This window comes from Ixodes scapularis, unplaced genomic scaffold (assembly GCF_016920785.2).
Source record: "Ixodes scapularis isolate PalLabHiFi unplaced genomic scaffold, ASM1692078v2 PGA_scaffold6__148_contigs__length_123643588, whole genome shotgun sequence".
Classification (NCBI taxonomy): Eukaryota; Metazoa; Arthropoda; class Arachnida; order Ixodida; family Ixodidae; genus Ixodes; species Ixodes scapularis.
In genome coordinates, this window is record NW_024609881.1 from 62,244,307 (window position 1) to 62,259,926 (window position 15,620).

At 42.6% G+C, this 15,620-nt stretch overlaps 1 pseudogene; it reads right to left on the reverse strand.

The window, feature by feature from the left end:
* Positions 1–2,101: 2,101 nt before the first annotated feature.
* LOC115330647 overlaps positions 2,102–15,620 on the reverse strand; it is a 28,593-nt pseudogene continuing 15,074 nt past the window's right edge.

Sequence of the window (15,620 nt, forward strand, 5' to 3'; positions counted from 1 at the left end):
TATTGTGGATTCTACCGCTCAGGAACTTCGACTTCAGTCATCCTTGAATGCGATATGTATATACGAGGCAGTAAAGCTACGTTTACCCTGAACTGCACAATTTCGTTTCGGAGATTTGTTGCTCGGGACCGAATATAAAGGATAAATCTTTAGTCCCAGGGGTCTAAATCCAAGGGCGCAACGTTTAGATCTAGGAGTCCAAGTGCAAGGGCCTAACAGTTCGTCCTCGGGGTTCAATTGAAGCGGTGCAACAGTTGGTCCCAAAGAACCAGGTGCAAGCGCCTAACAGTTGTTCCTCAAGGTGTAATTGAAACGGTGTTACAGTTAGCCCCAACGGTGCTAATGCGAGAGACTAAAGGAGGGGTGCAACAGTTACTCCTCTTCCCGTTACTCCCGGAGGGGACTAATAGTGGTGTCAACGCACTTGCTCCCCTCTGGTACTAAATCGCCCTCCCCTTTTTCTTAGAGTGTATAACTTTAACGACGTTTTAGCACGATGTCGCTCTTGCGCGTCGCACAAATTAATTTAACAAAAACAGCAACAATCACACCGGGACCCATGAGATTGGCGCACTAGACTGCAAAAAAATCCAGCTTGAGGGTGGACCATGACATCAATCGAGGCTCGTCCGGTGATTGGCCGAAATGAGCGTAGTCCGCTCCTCCTCTTTTTCGATTGTAAGTTCTCTAAAAAATTTCGTTCCTTTTTTTATTTAGTACAACGAAAATTTCGTTTTTTGGCAAAACGAATTTCTACTATAAAATAAAATATTATTTCAGTTCACGGGCGCGCAGAGGAAAAATACTGAAGAGCCGAGAGGCGTGTAACTCGAAAAGCATTTAGTTTGGTATCAACATAAGGTCGTGTTGTTGTTGTTTTTGTTTTCTGTTGAGAAAAACAAAACTGGAGAATCGTTGTGTTTTGTCCGGTTTGTCGTGCAATTCTAGGTTACAGGCGGGAAGGGAGCTGCAGAAACTGTTCTCGGCTGACGCCAGCAGTTTCCTGTACTCTTGCGCGTTCATGTCAAAAGGCTTCTGTCAGACCTCGTCTCGCACGCCACGATCTTTCCTTCACGTCCATCCAGCTTTTCATCCGAGACCCTTTTGCGCCTGTGGTGCACTGAAACATCGGTACACGTCCCTGCGCAAGCCCAAGACTGCGTTTCTTTCACGCCGAGCCTCCTCGGGCAGGACCACACTTGTTTCATGTCTTGGGTTAGCAAAGCTGATTGAACTCTGCGTTCAGTCTCTCACAGTGTTCTGTCTCACTTGGGGCGCTACACCGACACGTAACGATTAGTGATCTTCGTAATGTGACAGCCCCGCTCACAAGGTGAAAGGCAATAAACGGTGTCGACAAAAATAAGGTTCCTCCATACTGCGGCGTCTAAATGGGTTTGAATTCGCTTTATTAACGAAGTTCTAAATTTCTGAGATACGTAGTTTGATTGTGCAAAAAGAAAAAAACCGGTTTTATTTTCTAGAACTAACTTTGTATTTTAAATTTACCCATGACTCCTTCAAATGAGACAAGATTTCCTTTGATTTACTGCTTGCTCACTTCATACTTTGTCACGTGATGATGACGTTGGGTTGCAATGGCGACGAAATATGCTGACATGTGCGAGAAGATACGCGATAACCAGAAAGCTATACTGCCCTACTGAAACAAAGGCTTTATATGTGCATGCTGTTGTGTATTGTGTGGCAATTCATAAATAAAATTGGTTTGCTTCGATTGATCTGATACAGGTTGCTACAGTGCTTTCGCTCTTCATCGATATGTAGCAAGGCAGATATCAAAACCTGGACTAATGATTGCCGCGAAGAATCTTTTAGATTTTACTAAAATTAAAGATAAACGACCCGTTAGGTCAAGTCTCTGTATCTCGTTTTTCGTGTTATTTTTGCAGATAAAGCTAAATGAAGTTCATAAAACGTTCTAATATGCATTTTATTGTAAAAAGATATTGTAAACACATACATTGATTGTGATTATTTTCTCATATAACGCTGAATGCGAAAGTCAAAGAAAACGCTTTTATTTATACTTCTTCAGAGGCATGGATATTTGGGAGCGCAATTTCCACCTTGGAACTGTTCAAGACACCTCACTATCAATATTTTTGCACTTTCCGAACCAGCACCGCTGAAAAAGAGGGAACAATTTTAATATCAGATTTCTCAAATTTGTCGTGGCGAGACACCGAGGAATATTAACCAGCCGTCAATTTATGCTTGCTACGCGATTCTAAGCGCCACGCAGAAGTTTTAACGTATAGGATCTCTTTATTACGCGTACTGGCCTGGTTTCGGTTTTTGGAGGATAATACCCGTTAAAAATAAGCATTCACCAAATATCGCACAAGGTTAGCGAGAAGATGTCTGGAAACATATAGTTGTAGTACATTGGTGTATACATGTGCGAACAACTTAACGCAAAACAAACATATGCGTATACGCACTATATACTGGCAGAGAAAAAGCGCGTCCTGCGTCAATATCACCTTTAAGTAGGTTTGAGCTGTTCGCTATTTGTGACGAACTCTCCTTATTTGTTTTCCGTCCGGTTATAATGTGTGTGCGTGCAGCATGTGGCATGCCGAATGGGTTTGGTTGCTTTGAACGAGCCATTAGATAGCACAGTTCCAATTAATTTGAGCTTCACGTCAAAGAGTTGTTGGTAATTAACATCAGACTAAGAATGCTTGAAATGGGTAAGCTGCGCCTGGTCAATCTGCTGTCTTTTTTATCTTCTACGCAGTTCGAAAGACTGCTCTTGCTGGCGATCCTCTCTGTTCAATGTGAAATCGCAGATACACAGAACTGGGCAGTGTCGCGGTGCACATGTATCCCAATAGTATCTTAGGGAAACGTTTGAGTGTCTGTGTCCTTCTTTCAAGCTACATGTGAAATACAAATTTTTATCTCAGTTCTAAAAAAATAAAATCATTGATGTACTGCCAGCATTGTAAAACTGTGAGAGGCTTAGTTATCTCGTTACATTCGATGCCGAATTTTAACTGTCCGATTTTTATCATAAATTCGAAACCACCTTTTTGGTGAACCCGCCCCATAACCCTTTACAAAAAAAAGGGCCTAAGTAATATTTCGAAAATGGTTCGGAGAAAGGTAGATTTAAAAAAAAAATTGCACAATAAGCTCCTCTCACGAACTTCTTCACTCTTTCCACAATGCCAGAGGGAACTCCAGAGAAGAGGAGAGTGGAAAAAAGGAAACGTCTGATAATCAAGAGTAGAGGAGCTTATCTTCCTCTGATGGTGCAACAAAGAGAAGTTCAGCTTTTTTTTTTGTCCAATCTATCCACCCTGGGTGACTTAGGTGTACTTGGTAGGTCGCTGGGGCGACATTATATTTTTGCACCATCAAAGATGGCAGACTGCATTACTGTAGCAATCACGGCGTTTTTGAAAACAAATCTAAAAAGTCTAAAAAAGCAGGCTGTGTACCACTGAAGATTGATTGGAGTTGGATATTACTTGCACCTCTAAAGAGTTGAGCTAACTAAAATATATATAACATTAATTGTCTACCTAGTGTTCGCTATGAGATGATATACTGGTAAGCCGTTGTTGAAGCACACATAGAGTAGCTGTCAGCTGAAAGATCGCAGGGTGTGGACCATTATGGTCTTGATTCTGAGAGCGTGATCGGTTCTTCGACGTTCTTAACCACTGATGCCGAGATCTTATTGGCTACCGAGCAATGGTAGGATGTTCAGTACCCGGCACTTAATGCGTTTCTTACATTGTTGGTACTCTAACTGCCCTAACTGACAGGTTCTCTTCCCTGCACTCATCAGAAACACCCATGCCCCCCAAGCTGCTTGAAAACTAAAAAAAGAAAGTATTTTGGGATATCCTACCTCGCCATTACTCCCGCATGGGTAGCCAAATGGAGCGAAGTAGGTGTTCTCCGTTACGGACCAAAAGTCCGAATTACTGCACGTTATGACGCAGTTCTCCATACTCTGAAAGTATTTGTCGCAAGAAAAGTAGTTAACTTCAAATATTTGTTGTGGGACAAAAAGTTTGATTACTTTTTCAATATTAATTTAGATATCAAATTCTGTAGAACACATGAGCAGATAACCACAGACACTACAACAAATGTCAAAGGGTCTCCGAAAGCGATGGCTTTTTCAATTGGGACAGATGGTCAGCGAATAAGGAGGTGTTGACACATTTTATGCCTTTGGGCCTGCAAGGTCCCTAACTTGATGAAAATATTAAACTTAAGTCGTACTTATATTATTTTTTGTGGTAGATAATGCATTGTGCAGTAGGTTCTATTTCCGGTACATCTTTAGCGATTTCACGTCCATTTACGTCCAGGTTTTATATCCAACGGTCTAGTCCTTATATATGCAATACCTAAGAGGCATTTGAATTAATGTGAATAAACAAATTAAAAAAAGGCTTTGTTCTTTTTTACACAGACAAAAAACCGAGACTGTTCTTTTCCAACCGTAAAGTGCGTAGCTCTATGCCAGCCTGAGCTGTGACGTATGTTCATGACACAGCACAGACATAATCGGCACTACTTGAAAGGTAGCTTTTCTTATTGAAAACCTCTTCGTTAGCGCACGACTCAAGGGTTGTCCAAACAGAAAAAAATATTCCGTGCACAGCGAAAAATAAGAAAAGTGTGCACGGTTCTAAAGGGCGTGAAGTTTGCTGCGCGGGCCTACGTTTTCAGCGAGGGCATCAACCATAGAAACAGCACGCCTTTCCTCCTCGCCTCCCGACTATCGTTTACTATCGTTCAGAAGATTGGCGATTGCCAACAACAGTGAGGCCTTGACGACAGCCAGCAAGGCGTGTGGCTCCGGATCTACGTGATGAGCACCCTTAAAGGGGTACTCCGCCGATTTCTTCATGGTCCCCGATTTGCTTGAAATTTTGCTAAACTCGCCAAACAACATCGCCACAATAGTATCCCACATATTAGGTCAAAATAATTTTTTTTCACGAAGTTATTGAATTTACAATTTTGGTCCTCACCGTGTTTTTCAAACTGAAAGTCTTTACTGGCAACAATGAAAAAGTGACGTCATTGGAAGTGCAGGGGTTCACTCTTTGTACTGTAGAATTTGTTCCCAACTGATTTGAAGCAGTTTCATGGTGTCAAATGAATGCCTTGGAAGCTCGCTCCAGTCCCCGCGCTCCAGCACGGAACAAATAATTGGCATATTCAATTTTTTAGACTGCTCGCCCGACTGGCAAGCTGAACTTCCACTGACGTCACGGCCCTGAAAAGGGCGGGTATATTTGAATGTCTGTTTTTGCATCATTTTCATTTGCCGATTTCACAATAACTATTATGAATTTCACGATATTAAATAGCATTCCAGAAAGGGTAAAGGCCTGGGAGTCAGAAAATATAGTTAGTTCAGGTAGCTCAAAAATCGGCGGAGTACCCCTTTCAAACCTCTCTCCAAGAACCCAAGTCGTGAATGGCATTTCCCCAGCGGAAAAAAAAGTAAAAAAAAAAAAAAGTTTGCAAGCGGACTGCGATGGAAGGAAACCATTCACTTGCAGCGACAGCAAATGCTGTGGCAGCACTAAACGTGTCCTGTTTGGACAGACCTTCAGCATGCTGCGCGCATTGCCAGAGGTAGGGGAGCGGATTTCAGGGACAGGAAAGGTATACAAAGCGGAAGGGGAGTGATGCTCACGTCCGAAGAAAATTCCTCCGGGTTAATGAGTCGACAAAACGTCTCCGGTGTGATGAAACAGCCCGCAACATCTTTGGTGACGTTAAAAAAGTCATAGTCGGATTGTGTTTTCCAACATTGCTCTCCACGTAGCCTGGAAATAAACAAGAATCGATCAATATGTTTTAAAGGAACAATATATCGAAATATACGTGTGTGCAATGGGAGAAATACGGATGTTTTTCTGATAATTCAATTAATCCAAAGGTGCAAGCGAGCTGCACTAGAACGATGAAAATATTCCCTGGAGAAGGGGAGCAACGGGGACAAAGGACAAACACCAATCTCCAAACACAGCTAGGTGACTGGTGCGCGACAGAAAATATCCGCCTGGTCCTGGTGTCGAATCAGGGACCTCTCTATTTCCAGTGGAGCTCTCTACCAACTGAGCTAATCAGGAGTTAGGCGTCAATAGAGCAAAGGGGTTTTATCAGCTGCCGCCGGTCGAGCTCCAACAACCCTAGAGAAAATGCCATTTGTATGAGGAATTTCTTGTGCCCAATGTGAACATATGAATCATACAAGATATATAAGAACACATAAGAATCATATAAGAACCGTAAAAAACTATATACACATTTGAGAACATGTGAGAAACTTTTCACAAGTTTTTTATACTTCTTATATAGTTCTTATATGTTATTATATATCTTGTATGATTCCTACGTGCTTATTGAACGCAAAAAGTTCTCATGCAAATGAGATTTGTCAATACGGAAGGGTAAATGTCCTGCATATTAAGGTTATTATGATAATGAAAATAATGCAAAGGTGCAAGCGAGCTGGAAAAGCATGATGAAAATAATCGCTGTAGAAAAAGGAACAAAGGGACAAAGTACAAACACAAATCTCAACACAGCTAGGAGAAATTAACTGTGTTTGGAGATATCCGTTTGTCCTCTGTTCCCCTTGTTCTTCTTCTAAAGGGAATATTTTCATACCGAATGTTTTTCTGATTCATGACATTAGATTAATAATACAAAATTTAAATTTTTACTGAACGCACACGAAGAAACAAAAAAGTATCCTTCCACTAGCATTAGGCAGCCGATATACTAATGCCTTTTTAATTGGAGTAATTATCCGAAATGCGTGCCTTTCGAAAATTCTAAGGGCCCTGAAACACTGAGGCAACACGGCGGCAACACCAACAAAACATGTTGTCCGACAATCGTGCAACCTGTTGCTCCTTTCGGATGTTGTCCGACAACCCTGTCACATCGCGGCAACAGTCGCAGAACATGGATGAGCACGAAAAAGTTACCTTGGTATGAAAGCTTTCGGCAAAAAAAACCAACAAAACAGAAGCAACTTTGATGCTTCTGTTTCTGAAGCAAAAAAAAAAAAAAAAAAAAAAACAGCTCTGACGACTGGCTGAGCGAATTTCGGGCCGACAACAAGACAACACATATAGCTTTAAGGGCGGAGCTAGTTTCCTATCAACGTCGTTTTCGTATGAGCTTACAGAAATAGAGGCTTGGAAAATGTTATGAAACAATAATTAAGGCTGTCGTGCAGCTAAAATAATTTTATGAAGGTTTTTACTGCATAATTATGGCAAGTGCTTGTCGAAAAGGTCACAGAGGCGCTCGTGAACGTTCAAACTAGTGTTGATATTGGAACTACCAAGAGACCAGCTCGCATTACTGCTAGTGAAATAAAATGGCATGTCTATACTCGCCTGGTGATAAAGTATTATTAAAATAACGCAAGAAAGCAAAGGTTAAAAAATAAAAGCAATAAAACGACCGCTATGATAATGATTCTTGATTTTATTTCATTTTATTTATTATATCCTTAAGGCGCCCATCGGGCTTTATGTAAAGGGGGCAAGTACGTCATTATTCAAAAAACAAACAGAAAATAAATAAAACAAGAAAACAGGTGTTACATTTGCTATGCGTTTAAGTAAGTGATAAGAGAATCTTTGAAACCAAAGGATTCTTGGATGATTACAATATTATCAGAAAAGGAGTTGCATTCGTATGTCGCCAACTCTAATGGGTATAATTTAAGAAGGTTCGTTCGTGGAGTGACCAAATGAAGTTTTTCCAAATTGTCAGTACGCGTAGAAATATGTGGTGCAGCCCGGCAAAATAGTTCTCTCTTCTATGGGCAGTGGTAGTGCAAAGTATGCAATGTTGCAAGTCTTGAGCTTTTCCTTCTGTGTGCAAGAGTTGGTACTCCGAGTTTTTCCTTTAGTTAGGTGATGCTTGTGCGCGTGTAGTTTTTAAGAATGAAGCGTGTGGCTCTATTTTGAACTGATTCTAGTTTTTTTTTGTCAAATAAAACTGATGTGGTTTTTTTTTATAATAAAGAAGCGCAATCAAGTTCAGATCGAATGAGGGTGGTATATGCTATAAGCTTTGCTTCCCAGTTGGCCATGTGAAAATTTCGACTTAGAAAACCGAGGCTTTGATTTGCTTTTACACTTATGTGATTGATGTGGGCTTCGCAAGACAAGTTTGATGTGAAATGAACCAAAAGATATTTATATGTACGCACATGTTCAATAACCCAATCGAAGAGAGTGTGTGTAAAACTCTGCCGCACTTCGCTTAGTACTAAAATTTTGACATTTTGTTTTTGGAAATATTCATCTTCTTCTGCCACATTAGACACCATGCTTTAATTGTAAATAAGTCGTTCTGAAGTTCAATACAATCATGAATGCTAGATGATTTTCTATAAATCACACAATAATTGGCGTAAAAATGGATGGTGGAGTGGATAGCAGGGGGCGAGTCGTTTACGTACAAAAGGAAAGTAGTGGACCCAGCAGGGTTCCCTGTGGTACTGCTGAGTTTACTTTCCGATGACATGAGGATTCGCGTTCATAGCAGACACTTTGCGAGCGGTCGACGAGGAAGTTCAATTACTCTGTATGACAGACGGTTCTATTTGCAAAGCGCGTAATTTAAGAAGTCGTTGATGTGGTACCCTGTTAAATGTTTTTTTTTTAATGTCCATAACAGTGCATGGGTTTCTCTTTTAGACTAAAGGTTGTGATGAAGGTCTGTGACAAATTCAAAGAGTTGGGTTTCGCAAGAATGATACCGTGGGAAACTGTGCTGGTTTAGGAAGAGAAAGTTGTTGTCCGACAAATGATCCATAATATTCCAGAAAATCTCATGCTTCATAGGCTTACTAGGTACACTTGTAAGAGAGATTGGTCTATAATTCGTCAACTCATTCTTTTGACCGGCCTTAAAAAGTAGGGTGGCTTTGGCTTCTCTTCAGTTTGCAGGAATTTTACCAGTAGGTAAGGATTGTTGGAAAAGTAAGCACAGAAGAGAGGAAGCGTCTTATTTACAGAGCCTAAACACTTTCGTTGAAATTATACCAGGGACTGGAGCTCAACTTGGTCGAAGATATTCTATCAGTTTCTGAATACCAGTCGCACACATAGCGATCGGAGCCATATGAGTCAGTATACTATCTTCAGGGAAAAAACTAGCACCGGAAAGGTCTCGTCAGAAAACATTTCACTAATCAGAAATCATTTCACTAAAGAAATTGCCAACTCGTTCACAGACGTCAACAGCATCCAGCTTGTTTCCCGAAGAATCAGTAAAGTGGAAGGGGTTGGAAGTGTGCTTGGGGTTAACTGCATTCCAAATTATTCGAGTCAGTCTTTATAAGGCCGGGTAGGTCTTCAATAAAGATCGAATCTTTCGCTTTCTTTAGTTCATTTACACACATTTGATTGATTTCGTCGTACCTTACAAATGCAATCGAAGAACGCGATATTTTAGCCGGCTCTCTTGGCATTAGGAAACAGGCGCTACCAGACACCTGAATTTATTCTAAAATACCCAGAACGTTTCGGGGGAATGAAGCGATCACATAGTAGGCGGAATCAAGTATACAGCGTGGAAAAATATTCATTTTACCTATTCTTATGAAGGCCGATCATATCGGCGTCGCAGTTTTTAAGCACTGTCAGTTCAGCTCAACACCAGGCTACAAAATACGCTTTAGGGAACTGCAGGCGCTAACTCAATTTTACAGTAGAAATAGGAATTGCACGAGAGAAAAAAAAACTAAACAGAAACACCTTATACGATGTCGAAGATTCCTAACATATATCGGCAATTTCATCTTCCTCGTATAGGGCTATATCGTTGTCAGCGAATGAAAAACATCTTCATAATATAAAGGGTGGAAAATACTCCCCGTGTCAAGTTTTCTAACCACAGTCACTAGTTGATGTCGTTCCGTGGCAATTTCCGGACCTTCGAATGCTCTAGCACATTGAAGAGTCGCATTCCCAGCGACGCCTCGCCACACACGAACGAAGGTAAACAATCAAGGTCGTGGAGCGTTCCAAGCGTTGGGCCCGCCGTCAGCGCGGTGTGATAGGGTGGTCGGACAACAAATCGGCCAACACGGATTCCGGGTGACTGCAACATGTGGCCCTGCTGTTCTTGTTGCCGCGATGTGAGAGGGTCACCGGAAAGGCGTCGTCTCGTGTTGCCGAATAGAGTTGTCCGACTGTTGGCTCAGTGTGACCGGGCCTTAAGAGCGTTGCATCAATCAACCTTGTAATGTTTCTTTCGGTTCAGTTCGTTTGCACTAAACTAACGACGGACGTACTAGGACTCTAAAAAGAAAAGTTATTTGTCACGTTTAATGGATTCAGCTACGTTTTGGTGAACGCTTTGATGTTTCTTCAGTTCGATATAATGGCCATAATTAGTTTATAGTGAGAATAACAGCACAACCACGATACAATGTAATATTGCTGTGAACTTGCAGCCTCGTTTCCTCTCCAATGACAGGTGAGTTGCAAGTTCCTTTCAACTATTGATGACAGCTGAAGGAACATGTGCCCGTATTATGAAAAAGCTTTTAGCGTCGTCGTTCTTTTGATGGATTCAGCTACCTTTTAAGTGAACTACGATTTAAGTAACTACGATTGGAAGTAACATCCCCGTCAACTGGCAAACGATGCATTCAAAATTAGGCTGAAATAAGGGCATAGGAAGTGTTACGGGTCAAAAGAAGAATAAAGGTTCGATGATGCAAGCGCCTAAGAAAGGTTAAGCAAATACTTACTTCAATACAAATTCCATACCCTTCTCAATACAATTCGAAAACGCGAAAGGCGGCCCAAGAGGCCCTCCAGAGTTCATAATGTATTTGACTTTGGACTTGCAGTCAAGAGCACCAGGATGATTCTTGATATTTCTCAAGGGACCACTTCCATCGTGCGCGCTCCCGAGCCTGCGCAAATATTGTTCATGCTAAGAAGACCATCTAATGCTCAACACTATAATAAGTGACAGATTAAGATACGCAAAGCAAGGCTCATTATAGTCACGCTTCTTATCGGCCCATATCGCATTGTCCATCGCCCCGGGTGAAACGCTGAGCACATATGTTTATAAAGGAAGCGACGAGATACTTACAAATGCCCAATTTCGTGGGCTATTGTGGTAAATCTAATGTACAGAGGAGGTACTTCCTCGGAAATTCCCACATTAGCGCCTTTCACGCAGACCATTCCGGAATAGGCGCTACCTGAAAATAATCCATTTGTTGCTTACCAAAGACATTCAATAACGTTTTTTTCAAGCTGTAAAAATACGCTGTGATGTGAAAATCCCCCTCTTTGAAAAAGCAGCTATTTATAATTATGAGACGTTCAGCCACTAATAATTAAAAATTACCCGAGGCGTGACCGCTTCTGCAAAAGCATAGCCTCCTCTATACGGAGAAAGCCTGGCACATCGACGACGGAGCCATAGAGCGCGCGGCCGCAGGAAAAAGGAGAGGAGGAGCGCGCCGAACGGTGACCAATATGGTAGCGCAGAGCAGAAAGGGCAGACCTAGACAGCGAGCGCTTGGGTCATGAGCGGCCGCTCCTCGAACCACGCTTGTTTTTGTGTTTTCGTCACCGTCGTTTTTGTACTCCGGGAGAAACGGGCGCGGCGATTCGAAAGGGCGCAGGGAGAAACGGGAAAGGGTGGACGTTGAGTTTCTCCTCTCCACGATAGCGACAAGAAAAGAGAGAGAAAAAAAATTGTTTCTGCGTTTGGCCGCTCGCTCTTTTGTGGCGCTAGCGGTCAAGGTTCTCTCCGCTCCCGTTTCTCCGCCCCTCCTTTCCCATTTACGGCGGCCGTCTTTTCACGCGACGCGCCAGGCTTTCTCCGTATAGAGGAGGCTATGGCAAAAGTCTCGAATGCCAAGGAAACAAGCCGTATCTAGAAGTTTGGCGGTGTGCTTACAGGGAAAAGTTTCTTCAGAAAGGTACAAGCAAAACAAATACACAAACAAACATCAAGAGTTACTGTTTTCAGCGCAAAGCTAAATAACGAAAAACTACACACCCAGTCTTTGGTCAAATGTAGCGCTCGGTGCTCGAACCTAATGCCAAAGTTTCAGAACTTGCTGACTCAAAAATTGTGAACAGTTTTGGGAAATTCACAATAAGACGAAGGCAGTCGACGAAGTCCAGCAATGCATGCAAATGAGTGACGTCGGCTACCGAAAACGGCACTCATTTTGCAAGAGTAAAATTAAAAAATTGCTTCTAACTTTGGAATCTGCAAACGTGAGTTTTAAAGCTTTGGCATCAGGTTGTGCCGTTAGAGCTCCGTTTGGCGGGCACTAATGGCACGTTCAGACTTGAAGCTAATCCGCGTTCGCGAAGCGGATCTGGGCGTTCTCAACCGCAAAGCGGCTAGGATCGAGCGGTTGGAGCGCGTTTTTGCCAACCGCTTCGAGACTGATTTCTCCCAACCGCTTTCACGAACCGCAAAGCGGCAACCAATCACAACGCGACGCTGACGTGACGTCAGTGACTTTCGAAACAACATGGCACCTGTCGCTGGTGAGGCGTCCAAGGCGCTGTAGTCCTAGCGCTGTAGTCTTAGGTTTGGACAAATCAGCGGAGAAACTTGATGTTCACGTCCGTCACTTGAATCCGCCGCGAAAAGAATTGACTCGTAATTTTAACGGGCTTCCCACCGGTGATTTGGTTCGGGTAAGAGTTTGTTTATTATTCCTGGTGCCACAGCCCGAAGCTCGCTGCCTTCTTAATCTCTGCCTGTAGAATGTCGGAACCCGCCCCTGATCGACCAAAATCTCAGCTTTTCTACCCACTAAGATAGTCGCGTGAACTATTGAAAGCTTTCGACACCGTGCATGATCACCACGAAGGCCGATAGAGACGTCGTGAGCTTGATTGCTTAGCCAACGCACTACCGTGGAGGGGGCAGGCTACCTGCGCTAGCTCGACCTGTAAAGTTTACTAACAATAAAATAAATAAAGGGAACCTACTCAAGGAATAAAGTGTACGTACCAGACAATGCAGAGGTAATCCACACGGCGTTTATTTGAGCTTAATGTCAAACAAACAGTAGACTCGATCGACGAGCGAGTGACGAGAGGAGAGTCCGCCAGCAACGATGCCACGACCGGATAGCACCGAACACATTCCCCACACCACGGTCCACCCCACCGCTCACAACTTCGAAAATGATAAGACTCAAGAGCGAACAACAACGAGGGGGGAAAACTGGCCGTCTTTTCCGAAAATAAGGTCAGCTATTCATGCGGGAAGGGTCCACTTCGAAGATAAGGTTGGGGGCATCCTGTTCTGAGTCAGCAAGGCGCGCCTAGGTGGGCTTTGCTTGTGGGCGAAGTCGAGGAAATCACAGGCGAGTTTGGCGGGTCCATGCTTCTTTTTTCGCTGCCTGAACTCGTGATGCGTGCGAACATACCGGAGAAAAATATTCCGAGTGCCACAATAGCAAAAGTTTGGCTTTGGACCTTGAATTAACGCGGATTTTGGATTGTAAAACAGGGTTGCCAAACGCAGGTGTGAAAAGATCACGCGTGACCGCCGAGAAACCGCCAACCGCCTCTCGGTGTGTCTGAACGGGGTCGCTCGCGAACCGAACCACGACCGCTTCGCGAACGCGGATCCGCTTCCAGTGTGAATGCGCCATAAGCGTTGGGCAATGCCCAGGCTGTATTGTCATGAAAAAACACTATTTTTGAGGACGCACGTACCCTTCCGGCCTTGCAGTTTAACGTAGAATAAAACTGTAGAGTTATAATTTGTTGTTGATTTTCGCGTTTGAAATTTTCAAGATATTCGTTGAACGTGATTTTTATCATCATCATCTGACGACAATCCTCCTCGTCAAGTGCTATTTGTGAACTCAGTGGCCAAAACGTGCTTTAAAGACATTTTGAACTTGACTTTCGCCAACTGCTTCAAAGCAAGCAATGTTAGTTTTATTCAATAAAGGCCACCTTCTGTGAAAACGGCAACCAACTGACAAATCGCACTCAGTAATTCGTGTTACCAACTAGCAGAAACCGCGAATACCTTCGTTATTCGTTAGACATCTCTCGGAAATAGCTGGTTAAACTCCGATTTTTTTAAGATTCAGCAAAAATGTGTGGTCCGCAGCATCTTCTGACCCTGCTGTCTTACCTTGAACATTGGGAGATAATTTGTTAGTGTTCTTGTTACGTGTCCCTAAGCGGCGCCTGAAATGCAAATATGAAAATACTAATTATGCGCATCCCTGCTGCAATAAACATTAATCACGTCAAACGGTGTATGTGCATATAGTTTGTGCTTTTTAGGCGTTACTTCTCCTTTTTTAGAAAAGCCACGAAAGCTACACGTACGTAGTCTCGGCAGGTGAGTTACACGCCGATGGTGACGAAACAGAGGAGCTGTCACGATAAGTAAGATTGTTAACTAAAACTTGTGAATGAACGTTCTCGTTCGTAAGAAAAACATCATTCTAATCAGAACGTAGTTGAGCGTCATCAAAACGCACTAAACTATTCATCTTGGTTTAATAAACCAAGATGAATAACTACCAACTAGACCAACTTTCCACCCTACCGCACTAAACTAGTCGATTTTAGAAAATTCTGGAACATTTGGGGAGGGTTGTGGCGCGCTGACGTTACCACCCGTGATATCGGTGCACGGTTCGCGATGCAAAAACTCAGATGAGAATATAATCGTCTGCGTTTACACATCACCAGCCCTGCCAATCTAAAAACACTCTCGATTTTGAATGTAATATTCACCCGCGGCCCTTACCACGTCTTTCTCTGGGCCATCGCTTTGAACCAAACGTAGAGATAGAGAAAAAGATTGTGCATCATGAAAAGCATAAGCTTTTTTTTTATTTAGAACATTAAGATACCGGAAGAAACATTAAATATCCACTAAACTCACTTACTATACATAAACAATCGACAAAATCGAAGACTTTAATTAACGTTTGCAAGAGAAATTTTGTTCCAAGGAAATTGTTTTTATGTCTGCTGACCGGAAATTCTAAAACCGAAACTGCGATGCTTGCGACAGCCTAATACTGACAATTTGAGATCTCTAGGATTTGCATAAATATAGGGCTTTGCTATCCTCGTAAATATTACATGAATAACTTGTAGCATGCAGCGCGTAATAGCCGAAATTATGCACCTCTACGGCTCGTTTTGAGGGGACAAAACTTTTTTACACGTCTCTAATCACCTTGCCGTCAAGTCAATTTAACCGGCACATAAAAAAGAGGGCATGTTACGATTTTGAATTAAAATGCTCTTTACACAAGCTTGCTGCCACGAGTCGCCCCGAAGTACGAAGTTAGCAAAGGTGGCGATGCTGGGCGAGTTTGTTCATCACTAGGTAAGGTAAATACAGCGCAGAGAAAGACGAAGACAAAGAGGAAAGAGATATCAGCGCACATGTGTCCTCTCTTGAACAGATATCGGATAGACACATATAAGCAGATATGTGTGTAACTAGATACCGCCTCCTAATAACTGAACTAGCCGATATTAAAATCAAAGGCCCAGTGGTCATTATATATATATATATATATATATATATATATATATATA